Genomic DNA, 13,627 nt, shown 5'->3' with positions numbered 1-13,627 from the left:
AATTAATCGTGGAAGCTACTAGACTTTATATACCGATTAAGAAATATCGTTCAAGGTTTAGGCCTAAATGGTTATCAAATGAACTAATGCGACTCGTGACAGAGAAGAAAAATGCATGGTATGCATATAAATTATCAGGTGTAGCAGAAGCCTGTGGCAGATATAAGCTAGTCTGTAATCAGGTCACAAAGGAGGTTCGGCAGGCGAAGGCGGATTACGAGAAATCTTTGGCAAAAGATGCTAAGAAAAACAGCAAGGATTTCTTTACTTATATAAACTCTAAAAGGAAGGGGATGAATATGATTGGTCCACTTGACATCGATGGTTCGACTGTTGATGATCCTGCTCAGATAGCAAACAAACTGAATGAGTATTTTGCATCTACATTCACACGTGAGGAATTATTACAATTTGAAAATGGAAGAAGGTTATCAAATTGCAGCAGTGTGCTTAATGATTTTGTAATAACTGAGAGCAAAGTGGAGGAGAAATTGTTGAAGTTAAACATAAGAAAGGCACCTGGGGTGGATGGGATCTATCCAGTTATTTTAAAGGAGGCGGCAAAGCAACTAAGCAAACTCTTAGCCATAATTATGAGAGCATCCTTGGACTCAGGGGAGGTTCCCACGGACTGGAGATGTGCAAATGTGTCCCCAATTCACAAAGGTGGATCGAAGGGTGACACGAGTAATTACAGACCAGTTAGTTTAACTTCTGTTCCGGGTAAAATAATGGAGTCGCTGGTTAAAGATGCATTGCAGGATCATCTAGACAAGACTGCAGCAATAATTCAAACACAGCATGGGTTTGTTAAGGGAACGTCTTGTCTGACAAATTTGATTGGTTATTATGGTGTGGTCACAAAGGAACTGGATGCAAAAAATAATTTTGATATCATATACTTGGATTTCAGGAAAGCTTTTGACACTGTTGCGCATGGAAGACTACTGTACAAATTGGAGCAGAATGGTATTAAGGGTAAGTTGCTACAATGGATAAAAGGATGGTTAAGTGGGAGAAGACAGAGGGTGGTAATCAATGGGTGCTGCTCTTCGTGGACTAATGTTATTAGTGGAGTCCCACAGGGTTCGGTGTTGGGTCCACTGTTGTTTTGTGTATTTATCAATGATAGCATTAGCATTACTAGAGGCATTTGATGCAAGAAAGCAAGCTTATGCAGCATCAGCCAAAAAAAAAAAAAAAAAAAATAACATAAATAAATAAAAATAACCACTTCCACTTCACCCCTCTGTTCGTTCGAAATACCTGTCCAGCTGAGCCTTAAACTTATTTAGGCTATCAACTTCCACGACAAGGGATGGAAGTCTGTTCCACCCACCAACCACCCGCTGGCTAAAGGCAAATTTCCGCACATCTATCCTACATCTGTCTTTCCTCAATTTGAATTTATGCCCTCTCAGGTGATTTTTCTGAGCTAGAGGAAGAATCCCATCAGCATTGAGCATGCTCAAACCATTCAAGGCTTTGTACACCTCTATCAGATCACCCCGCTGGTGCCTAGTTTCCAGACACTGTAATTTGCAAAACTTAAGCCTTTCTTCGTAAGAGAACCCCTTTGTCCCATTCACCAATCTAGTTGCCCTTCTCTGTACTCGTTCCAGCAGCTCTACATCCTTCCTGAAATGAGGCCTCCAGGCCTGTATACAGTACTCTAGGTGTGGCCTGACCATTGCCTTATACAAGGGAATAATCACCTCCTTATCCCTGCTAGAAAAATTTCTATATATCATTGACAATACACCATGAGCTACTCTTGCAGCTCGTCTGCACTGCTCAGAGAACTTCATATCTGCCTGCACCACCACCCCCAGGTCCCTTTCATTCTCTACCACTGTCAGTGTAGTACCACAGAGTTGATACGTTGCTCTGGGGTTGCTGTTTCCCATATGTAGTACTTTACATTTGTCAATATTAAACTTCATTTGCCACCTCGAAGCCCATCTGCTCAACCTTTCCAAATCCTGTTGCAGCAGCATAGTGTCAGTAGTGTCCTTGACAACCCTGCCAACCTTTGTATCGTCTGCAAACTTGGACATTAAGCCTGATATACCATCATCAATATCATTTATAAATACAGAAAACAATAAAGGCCCCAATACTGAACCCTGAGGGACTCCACTAATAACATTAGTCCACGATGAGCAGTGTCCATTGATTACCACTCTCTGTCTTCTCCCCCTCAACCACCCCTTTATCCATAGCAGCAACTTGCCTCCAATGCCACACTGCTCCAATTTGTGCAGCAGTCTTCCATGTGCAACAGTATCAAAAGCCTTTCTAAGATCCAAGTATATAATATCAAAGTTATTCCCTGCATCCAGTTCTTTTGTGACTGCATCATAGTATCCAATCAAATTGGTCAGGCAAGACTTCCCCTTAACAAAACCATGCTGTGTCCTAGCTATAACCGAAGTCTTGTCTAGATGATCCTGCAGTGCTTCTTTCACCAGTGCCTCCATTAATTTTCCGGGAACAGAAGTTAAACTCACAGGTCTATAATTACTTGTGTCAGCCTTTGATCCCCCTTTGTGAATTGGGGTCACATTTGCACATCTCCAGTCAATGGGTACCTCCCCTGAGTCCAAGGAAGCTCTCATAATTATGGCTAAGGGTTTGCTTACCTCCTTTGCTGCCTCCTTTAATATAACTGGATAGATCCCATCCACCCCAGGTGCCTTTCTTGTGTTTATCTTCAACAATTTCTCCTCCACTTTGCTCTCAGTTATTACAAGATTCTCTAGCTTACTGCTAGAGTTGAATACACCTCTGGCATTCCCCTCGCTGAATAACTCCTCATGTGTGAATGTCGATGCAAAATATTCATTTAGTTTGTTAGCTACCCGAGCAGGGTCATCAACAGTTGACCCATCGATCTCAAGTGGACCAATCTGATTCATCCCCTTCCTTCTAGAGTTTACATAAGTAAAGAACTCTTTGCTGTTTTTCTTCGCATCCCTTGCCAAGGATCTGTCGTAATCTGCCTTCGCCTGCCTAACCTCCTTTGTAACTTGGTTACAGATCAACTTGTATCTATCATAGGCATCCGTGTCACGTGTTAATTTGTATGTATCCCATGCATTTTTCTTCTCTGCCATATGCCTCATTAGTTCATCTGACAACCATTTAGGCCTAAACCTTGAACAATATTTCTTAGTTGGTATGTAAAGCCTAGTAGCTTCCACGATAAGTTCTTTGAATGCTTCCCATTTTGAATTTGCTGTTGGCAATATCATCAGTTGATCCCACTGTATAGAATTTAAATACTGTCTCAGTCCATTGTAGTCGCCTTTACGAAAGCAATACCCCTTCCCTTTACCCCTAATGGTAGTTACCTCTTTGAGTAACTCCCACTTCAGCACACTGTGATCACTGCCACCAAGTGGTTCATTTATCTGCAGATTCTGAATGCATGAAGAATCACTACTGATAATCAAATCAAGAGTATTACTCCCTCTAGTTGCCTCCCGAACATGCTGATGTAGAAAACAATCATCCAATAAATCCACAAAAGCCTTGCTACTGTGTGAGTGACCAGCCCCCAAATTCCAGTCAATATCTGGGAAATTAAAATCCCCCATTATAAGACTCTCTGATTTACTGGCCCACTCTATTTCTCCGAACAGTTTCTTATTATACTCATCAGAGTCATTAGGCCTATAGCACACTCCTACTCTCAATTTTGATCTCCCAATGCTTATGTCACACCAAACTGACTCGACACTGCACTGTCCAGCTATGTCGACTGGCTTCACTTCCTTGGATTTTATGTGTTTCTTAATTAATAGCATAACCCCTCCTCCCTTCCTATCCTGTCTATCCTTTCTGTACACATTGTACTCCCCAAATTCCAGTTCTGCATTTCTTATATCTGTGTGACACCACGTCTCTGAAATCCCCACAATATCTGCCTTTGATGTTTTGAGCAATACCTCAAATTCATCAAATTTATTTACTAAACTCCTAGCATTGGTGTACACACAAGTATACATGCACCTGTTCTTTTTCTTAGCTACCCTAACACAACCCATGTGTTTACTTGTACCCCAATGATTCCCAGCAGTCTCTGAAATATCCTGCATCTTATTTTCCAGGCTGCGGCTCATTCCAATAGAAGCAGTGCAAGAATCACTTTCACCTCTGCCAGTGGCTACTGTTAATCTATTAGTCCTTGTATCCCCCCAATCTAGCAGTTTTCCGACCCACCTAACATTGCCTCGATAGCATCAGCAAACATTCTTGCACCCTTTCTATTTAAGTGTATCCCATCCCTGTAGAAGCAGTCTCTCCTGTTAACAAGTACAGACCAGGCTGAAAAAAATTCTACCCCTTGAGCCCTGCACAATCTTTCCAGGGCCGAATTGATTGACAGGGCTCTCATCATATACTCCCTCCTATCGTGTCTGGGCAGAATTGCAGACACTTTCAATTTCAACCCTAATTCACGGCTTTTTTTCATCAGTGACCTGTACTTGTCAAGTAATTCCGCCGGTCTCCTACTCTTAATGTCATTAGTGCCAACGTGTACAACTATATCACCTTTTGTGCCCTTAAAAGATGATATCCGCTCTACAACGTCATCAACTTTTGCCCCTGGCAGACATACCCTGGTCCTATTCCACCTATCCTTTTTACAAAGCATGTTTCCCGTTTCCCTGACAATAGAGTCACCAACAACTACTAGTTCCTTTGGGACCAGCGCATTCTGCCTTGGGGGTTGCCGCTGTGTTCCGCGATGACCAAGTGCAAGCTCTGGCATTGGTGTGGGCAGCTGAGAGCTTGATGGGCCCCTCACTTGTAATCCTTCGAGGGCATCCACCCTATCCTTCAAGCTCTCATATAGGCCCATAACAACGCTGAGTTGTCGCCTTATCTCCTTACACTCCTTGCATCGCACACACACAAAGACATCCCCCATGGCAGTATCATGTCCCATACTTGACTGCTCCGCAAACATCAAGCAAATAGTGCATCTTACAAGGCTGTGATTCAGAGGACAACTGCCCCCCTCAGTTCTCCCCTGGGCCACAGCATTCCCATTAGCTTGAGCCCTTTGCTTTGCTGCTCTGGTTTGAGTCATGATTTAGATTTACTTTCAATAAAATTTCAATTTCTGTACAAAATTAAATCCTAAACTTGTATCCAAACACAGTTATAACGCTATATTTATGTTTCAGTAACGAGTGTTATCTACGGAATATTTACGTTTCAGTAACGAGTGTTATCTACGAAATATTTACGTTTCAGTAACGAGTGTTATCTGCGAAATCCCTTTATATAACTTTCGTATCAAGTTATGTATTAATTATTTGTTTTTACTAATTATTTATGTTACGTAACCTAAGTGGTTATATGTATAATTAATTATGTTAAATAAAATTAATTATATTACGTTTGTAATCTAAGTCGTTATATGTATTTATTTAAACGTACAATTTAACTGCTAACGAAGTTCAACTAACGCTATCTAGTACGGTATATCGTATCACAAAGGCGGGAAAATTACGAACGGTTAGCGGAGTTGAAACACGTGGAAACCTTTACCGATACTTTTATGCAATTACAAGGCCGAGTAAAGAATAAATACACCAAATTAATCAGAAAATCACAAAATAATGTTATACTACTAAATTTAAATCAAAAGTTTTAGAAAAACAATAATTTCAAATCAATAATTAACAAAAATCCACTTAGCGGCTTTGAAAACGACCGTCTCCTCCGATATTGATGAAGGTATATCAGGCTTAATGTCGAAGTTTGCAGATGACACAAAGGTTGGCAGGGTTGTTAATGACAGTAATGGCAGTGTGCTACTGCAACAGGATCTAGATAATTTGGGCAGATGGGCTAAGAAGTGGCAACTGAAGTTCAACCTTGACAAATGCAAAGTACTGCATATGGGTAGAAGTAACCCCAGAGAAACGTACCAACTGTGTGGTACTACACTTAAGGTGGTAGAAAATGAAAAAGACCTGCGAGTAATTGTGCAGTCAGATATGAAGTTTTCTGAGCAGTGCAGACAGGCTGCTAGGGTGGGTAATGGGGTTTTGTCAATGATATATAGGAATTTTGCTAGCAGGGAAAAGGAGGTGATTGTCCCTCTGTATAAGGCAGTGGTCAGACCACGCCTTGAGTACTGTGTACAGGTCTGGAGGCCTCATTTTAGGAAGGATGTAGATTTACTTGAGCGTGTACAGAGAAGAGCAACACGATTGTTCAGGAGAATGAAGGGATTCTCTTACCAAGAGAGGCTTAAGTTATGCAAATTGCAGTGGCTGGAGACTAGGCACCTGCGCGGTGATCTGATTGAGGTCTATAAGGCCTTGAATGGGTTGAGCACGCTGAATTCTGATGGGATCCTTCCACTTGTTCAGATTACCAACCTACAGGGACATAAGTTCAAATTAAGAAAGGACAGATGTAGAATAGATGTGCGGAAATTTGCCTTTAGCCAGCGGGTGGTTAATTGCTGGAACAAACTTCCATCTGTCGTTGTAGAAGTTGATAGGTTAAATAAATTTAAGGAGGAACTGGACAGGCATTTGGAGGGAATGGTGTGATTTTTTTTTTTTTTTTTTTTTTGGCTGATGTTTCATAAGCTCCTACACTTGCTTTCTTGCATCATGTGCCACTACTACTACTACTACTACTACTACTACTATTATTAGTCCATGATGAGCAGTGTCCATTAATTACCATTCTCTGTTTTCTTCCCCTCAACCACCCCTTTATCCATAGCAGCAATTTGCCTCCAATGCCACACTGCTCCAATTTGTGCAGCAGTCTTCCATGTGCAACAGTATCAAAAGCCTTTCTAAGATCCAAGTATATAATATCAAAGTTATTCCCTACATCCAGTTCTTTTGTAACTGCATCATAGTATCCAATCAAATTGGTCAGGCAAGACTTCCCCTTAACAAAATGCTGTGTCCGAGCTATAACTGACGTATTGTCTAGATGATACTCCAGTGCTTCTTTAACCAGTGCCTCCATTAATTTTCCAGGAACAGAAGTTAAGCTCACAGGTTTATAATTACTTGTGTCAGCCTTTGATCCACCCTTGTGAATTGGGGTCACATTTGCACATCTCCAGTCCATGGGTACCTCCCCTGAGTCCAAGGAAGCTCTCATAATTATGGCTAAGGGTTTGCTTACTTCCTTTGCTGCCTCCTTTAATATAACTGGATGGATCCCATCCACCCCAGATGCCTTTCTTGTGTTTATCTTCAACAATTTCTCCTCCACTATACTCTCAGTTATTACAAGATTCTTTAGCTTACTGCTAGAGTTGACTACACCTCTGGCTTTCCCCTTGCTGAATAACTCCTCATGTGTGAAGTTCGATGCAAAATATTCATTTAGTTTGTTAGCTACCTGAGCAGGGTCATCAACAGTTGACCCATCGATATCAAGTGGACCAATCTGATTCATCCTCTTCCTTCTAGAGTTTACATAAGTAAAGAACTCTTTGCTGTTTTTCTTCGCATCCCTTGCCAAGGATCTCTCATAATCTGCCTTCGCCTGCCTAACCTCCTTTGTAACTTGGTTACAGATCAACTTGTATCTATCATAGGCTTCTGTGTCACGTGTTAATTTGTATGTATCCCATGCATTTTTCTTCTCTGCCATATGCCTCATTAGTTCATCTGAAATCCATGTAGGCCTAAACCTTGAACAATATTTCTTAGTTGGTATGTAAAGCCTAGTAGCTTCCAAGATAAGTTCTTTGAATGCTTCCCATTTTGAATTTGCTGTTGGTAACATCATCAGTTGATCCCACTGTATAGAATTTAAATACTGTCTCAGTCCATCGTAGTCGCCTTTACGAAAGCAATACCCCTTCCTTTTACCCCTAATGGTAGTTACCTCTTTGAGTAACTCCCACTTCAGAACACTGTGATCACTGCCACCTAGTGGTTCATTTATCTGCAGATTCTTAATGTATGAAGAATCACTACTGATAATCAAATCAAGAGTATTACTCCCTCTAGTTGCCTCCCGAACATGCTGATGTAGAAAACAATCATCCAATAAATCCACAAAAGCCTTGCTAGTGTGTGAGTGACCAGCCCCCAAATTCCAGTCAATATCTGGGAAATTAAAATCCCCCATTATAAGACTCTCTGATTTACTGGCCCACTCTATTTCTCTGTACAGTTTCTTATTATACTCATTAGAGTCATTAGGCCTATAGCACACTCCTACTCTCAATTTCGATCTCCCAGTGCTTATGTCACACCAAACTGACTCGACACTGCACTGTCCAGCGATGTCGTCTGGCTTCACTTCCTTGGATTTTATGTGTTTCTTAACTAATAGCATAACCCCTCCCCCCTTCCTATCCTGTCTATCCTTTCTGTAGACATTGTACTCCCCAAATTCCAGTTCTGCATTCCTTATATCTGTGTGACACCACATCTCTGAAATCCCAACAATATCTGCCTTTGATGTTTTGAGCAATACCTCAAATTCATCAAATTTATTTATATACATGCACCTGCTCTTCCTCTTAGCCACCCTAACAACCCATGTGTTCACTTGTACCCCCATGATTCCCAGCAGTCTCTGAAATATCCTGCATCTTATTTTCCAGGCTGCTGCTCATTCCAATAGAAGGAGTGCAAGAATCACTTTCTCCTCTGCCAGTGGCTACTGTTAATCTATTAGTCCTTGTATCCCCCCAATCTAGCAGTTTTCCGACCCACCTAACACTGCCTCGATAGCATCAGCAAACATTCTTGCACCCTTTCTATTTAAGTGTATCCCATCCCTGTAGAAGCAGTCTCTCCTGTTAACAAGTACAGACCAGGCTGAAAAAATTCTACCCCTTGAGCCCTGCACAATCTTTCCAGGTCCGAATTGATCGACAGGGCTCTCATCATATACTCCCTCCTATCGTGTCTGGGCAGAATTGCAGACACTTTCAAATTCAACCCTAATTCACGGCTTTTTTTCATCAGTGACCTGTACTTGTTAAGTAATTCCGCCGGTCTCCTACTCTTAATACCATTAGTTGACCAAATTGAGGGAGTCATTTGGATATTCAGGTACTGTGACCATGTTGTTGTTATTTTGTTTTTAGGAGCATTAGCAACTAAGGCCATATTGCTCCAGGGATATGCGGTGGTCATTCCCTGATCTTTCTGCATCCTCCGTATTTGGTTGTCACTGGCTCGAACCTTGGTCTAATCAAGAAGTGTGTGTGCTACGCACTGCTGCTCCTGCCCACCTGGCTACAGTGGTGCCCTTTGACCATGTAAACAGAGATGGGGAAAATTTATTGAAAAATGTGTATAACGCACTTCCGCGAAACAACAGACAGATGATTATTTGTTGGGGTAAAAAAAAAAAGCACTTTTCTAATTCTCGAACAGGGTGCTTACAGTTGATTCACAGAGGTGTCCAACCTGCGGCCCACGAGGAAAGTGAACTAAAACAGCATTTTAAATTTTGTTAATTATCAAAAAAATTTTCTCATTAAATGTTGCATTCAGTAAATGTAATTGTGTATTGTACTTAATAAAAGTTTCAAATATTCTCAATTTTACTTTTACATGCAACAAGATATGAAAAATGTAGCACACTAAAGAAATCTAACTTTGAATATGGCCACTGTATGGGCAAAGGTTGGACCTCACTGCAGTAGAAGGTGGGCCAGAGCCCATTGGGAATACACCTTGAACTGCTTACTCTTGACCAGCACGACTTCTCCTTATGTGGGATAGATGGTCGGATAGGTTTTACCAGGTACCACTAAGTTGTAGAATGGTAATCCCTTTAGCTCTCTTAATTGGCGCAGCAGCACTAATTGCCTAAATTGCCTGAAGGTCAAAAATGCGAACATTGCATACCGAGTTAATTCTTTCCTAATCAGTTCACTATACGAAAATTTTCTTTGCTCAATGGAAACTATTTTAAATGTAACTTCCAAGGGGAATTCAAAATAACTTGCTATAAAAGTACTTCGTTAAACAGAGGTCCGACTGAGTAATTTAGAATTATAAAAATGGTTATACAGTTTTATATAGTAAATATCTTAACAATAGACAGTAAAAAAATGCATATTTAGTTAAATAATTTTAAGCTTATTTGAATAGTAGGTAAACATGTGAAAAAAATTTATGGAATATTGCAGATTTCGAAGTGTATTGCATCCAAATGTCACACGTCACTGTTAATAAAGGTGCCGGTATGCTGTACCATTGCATACCATCCCAAAAAAAGCATTGCTTAAACCATTCCAAGGTATGATGCAATTTAAAAGGTCGGATGTTCGTAGTGGTGGTGTTCCAATATATCAACGTGAAGGTTCAACTATCATCAGTACACCACATGTCTTTGCACAACATAATAGCAACAATGCGACAGTGGTATCAGATGAAATTGGAGACATTTGTGGATCTTTTGCAAATTCAATAGTGAATCAATTTTTATTGTTGCCATATACATCACTCCAGGGATGTCGTTAGATATAATTCATAAACAAGATTTTGATGCCATATTCCATTGAAGGCACAAAATTATTGGAAGAGCCACTGGATCATATATTTGCAGTTCTTGCTTGTGATTTTAATCTGGAATTAAATTCTGAGGCCGGAAAGAAGTTTTGTAAATTTATGAAAGATGTCTTAAATTTAGATATTAAGTCAAATAGCGGCAGTAAAGAAATTTTTAACAGCTGCTGCTGCTGTGACATTATCAGTGACACCATCAGTCTCAGAGTAGAGTGGCAGCAACTCATTATGTTGTTGTTGTTTGTTTGTTTTTTTGGAGCATTAGCAACTAAGGCCATATTGCTCCGGGGATATGCGGTGGTCATTCTCTGACCTTTCCGCATCCTCCGTATTTGGTGGTCATGGGCTCGAGCCCTGGTCTAATCAAGAAGCGTGTGCTGTGCACTGCTGCTCCTGCCCACCTGGCTATGGAGGTGCCTACTCAGTATGTACCTGGTACATAATTTCAGTCTTTTTTTTTTTTTTTTATTTGGCTGAAGCTGTATAAGCTTGCTCTCTTGCAACATATGCCTCTACGAATGCTAATGCTATTCTGGGGGGACTTAAAAATCAATTATAAAGGACAAATATATAGATATACATAACGAACAATAAAAATGAAATAGGGAATAGGCTTCGGTACAGCCCTTTTTGTACATAATTGTATCGATATTTGTGTGTATGCACATAATATATGTACATATATTATGTGGTAGTTGAGCATTTTTGTCTGTTCCTATGGCTATTAGCCATCTCCGATCCCACCGCTGTCAAATTGGATGAGTGTACTGCCACCTCAGCTAAAGATAAAGCTGACTTGCTAACATCCTACTTTTCTTGGTAATGTATTGGCGATCTTGGTAAACCACCTACCATTACCAGTACACTCCATTCAGTGCCTCATGTGGTCTTCTGTCAAAAGGATGTCAGAAGAATTTGTAAACAGTCTCAGTCTTGATGCCAGGTTCTCATGGTTATTTCTCCACTTGCTGCCTCTAAGCTTACTCCTGTTTTATGTCACCATTTTTACACTTTCTTATTCCACTGGTGTTTTCTTTTCTTCTTGGAAATTTGATGATATCCAGCCAGTTCATAAAAAAGGGTGACTAATCCCTCCCATCCAGTTATCTTCCCATGTTGCACTCACTTCTGCTCGTTTTAAAGTAATGGAGAAATCTATTAACTGCCAACTCCTAAACTATGTGCAACCTTCCATCTAATCAGTGATCACCAGTATGGATTCCATCAGTGTCGATACACTGGTGATATATTGTCTTACATTGCCCATCTATGGACAAATTCAGTGACTAAGTTTGGTGAAACTGAAACAGTTGCTCTTGACATTTCAAAGGCTTTTCATTGTGTTTGGCATAAAAGTCTTCTAAATAAGCTTCCATCTTATGGTTTTGCCAACTTTTTTATGTAATTACATATCCATTTTTCCTCTTGTATATTAATGACTTTCTTCCATTGACATTAAATCATATCAGTGGTTTTGCTGATGGTAGCACATTGCATCCAGTTTGAAGAACCTTGCCCTCCACAAACAGCTGCAACTTCTAGAATATCCACTACCAATTTCCTAAATCAGTGTTTCTCAACCTGAGTGCCATGGCACATTGGTATGCCACGAGTATGCTTCAAGTGTGCCGCAGAAAATAATTAATAAATCCAAGTTCTATAATAAAATAATTAATTCAAATAAAAAATTTGTTTATTTCCGCTACGCCTACCCGAGTTCCTTCAGGTGGTCAATGTTACATCACGTTTAATTCCTAGTACTAGATCGGTTCACCTTCATTCACCTTTTGATTCCTAGTACTAGAATTTTTCACCTTTTTTAGCCATTGTTATCACTTGAGAGCCTCTTCCAGTCACCCCACAGTGCATTTTGCAATTGTATATATGTGCGTAAAGCATAGGACTATGAATTAAGGGCAACATGTAAGCAGCACAGTAAGAAATTTTCTTTGTGTTTTAAAAGTACTTTTTGCGTTTTTATCTCTAAAGCATTAGCATTAGTAGAGGCATATGATGCAAGAAAGCAAGCTTATGCAGTATCAGCCAAAAAAAAAAAAAAAAAACCCACTTCCACTTCACCCCTCCATTCGTTCGAAATACCTATCCAGCTGAGCCTTAAATTTATTTAGGCTATCAACTTCCACAACAAGGGATGGAAGTCTGTTCCACCAAAGTTATTTAACAAACTAAATAACTTTTTTGCATCGACATTCACACATGAGGAGTTATTCAGCAAGGGGTATGCCAGTGGTGTATTCAACTCTGGCAGTAAGCTAGATAATATTGTAATAACTGAGAGTAAAGTGGAGGAGAAATTGTTGAAGATAAACATAAGAAAGGCACCTGGGTTGGATGGGATCTATCGAGTTATATTAAAGGAGGTAGCAAAGGAAGTAAGCAAACCCTTAGCCATAATTACGAGAGCTTCCTTGGACTCAGGGGAGGTACCCATAGAATGGAGATGTGCAAATGTGACCCCAATTCACAAAGGAGGATCAAAGGCTGACACAAGTAATTATAGGCCTGTGAGTTTAACTTCTGTTCCAGGAAAATGCTCCAGGATGATACAGCACTGCAGGAGCATCTAGACAAGACTTCAGTTATAGCTCGGACACAGCATGGTTTTGTTAAGGGGAAGTCTTGCTTGACAATTTTTATTGGATACTATGATGCAGTCATAAAAGAACTGGATGCAGGGAATAACTTTGATATTATATATTTGGATCTTAGAAAGGCTTTTGATACTGTTGCACATGGAAGACTGCTGCACAAATTGGAGCAGTGTGGCATTGGAGGCAAATTGCTGGTATGGATAAAGGGGTAGTTAAGGGGGAGTAGACAATTATAATCAATGGACACTGCTCATGGTGGACTAATGTCATCAGTGGAGTCCCTCAGGGTTCAACATTGGGTCCATTATCGTTTTCTGTAATTATAAATAATATTGATGACGGTATATCAAGCTTAACGTCCAAGTTTGCAGATGATACAAAGGTTGGCAGGGTTTTTAAGGACACTACTGAGGCTATGCTGCTGCAAGAGGATCTGGAAAGGTTGAGCTGATGGGCTGAGAGGTGGCAAATGAAGTTTAACAT

At 40.3% G+C, this 13,627-nt stretch overlaps 1 protein-coding gene across 2 annotated transcripts in view; it reads left to right on the top strand.

Annotated features, from left to right (window-relative positions):
• Window positions 1-13,627, top strand: part of LOC150079048 (CD109 antigen-like) — a 1,092,235-nt gene that overhangs the window by 411,640 nt on the left and 666,968 nt on the right. The window lies entirely within an intron of this gene.

The sequence above is a fragment of the Mastigoproctus giganteus genome, chromosome 10 (genome assembly GCF_048544385.1).
Source record: "Mastigoproctus giganteus isolate SK-2022 chromosome 10, ASM4854438v1, whole genome shotgun sequence".
Lineage (NCBI taxonomy): Eukaryota > Metazoa > Arthropoda > Arachnida > Uropygi > Thelyphonidae > Mastigoproctus > Mastigoproctus giganteus.
This window is presented reverse-complemented; position numbering and strand designations above follow the sequence as displayed.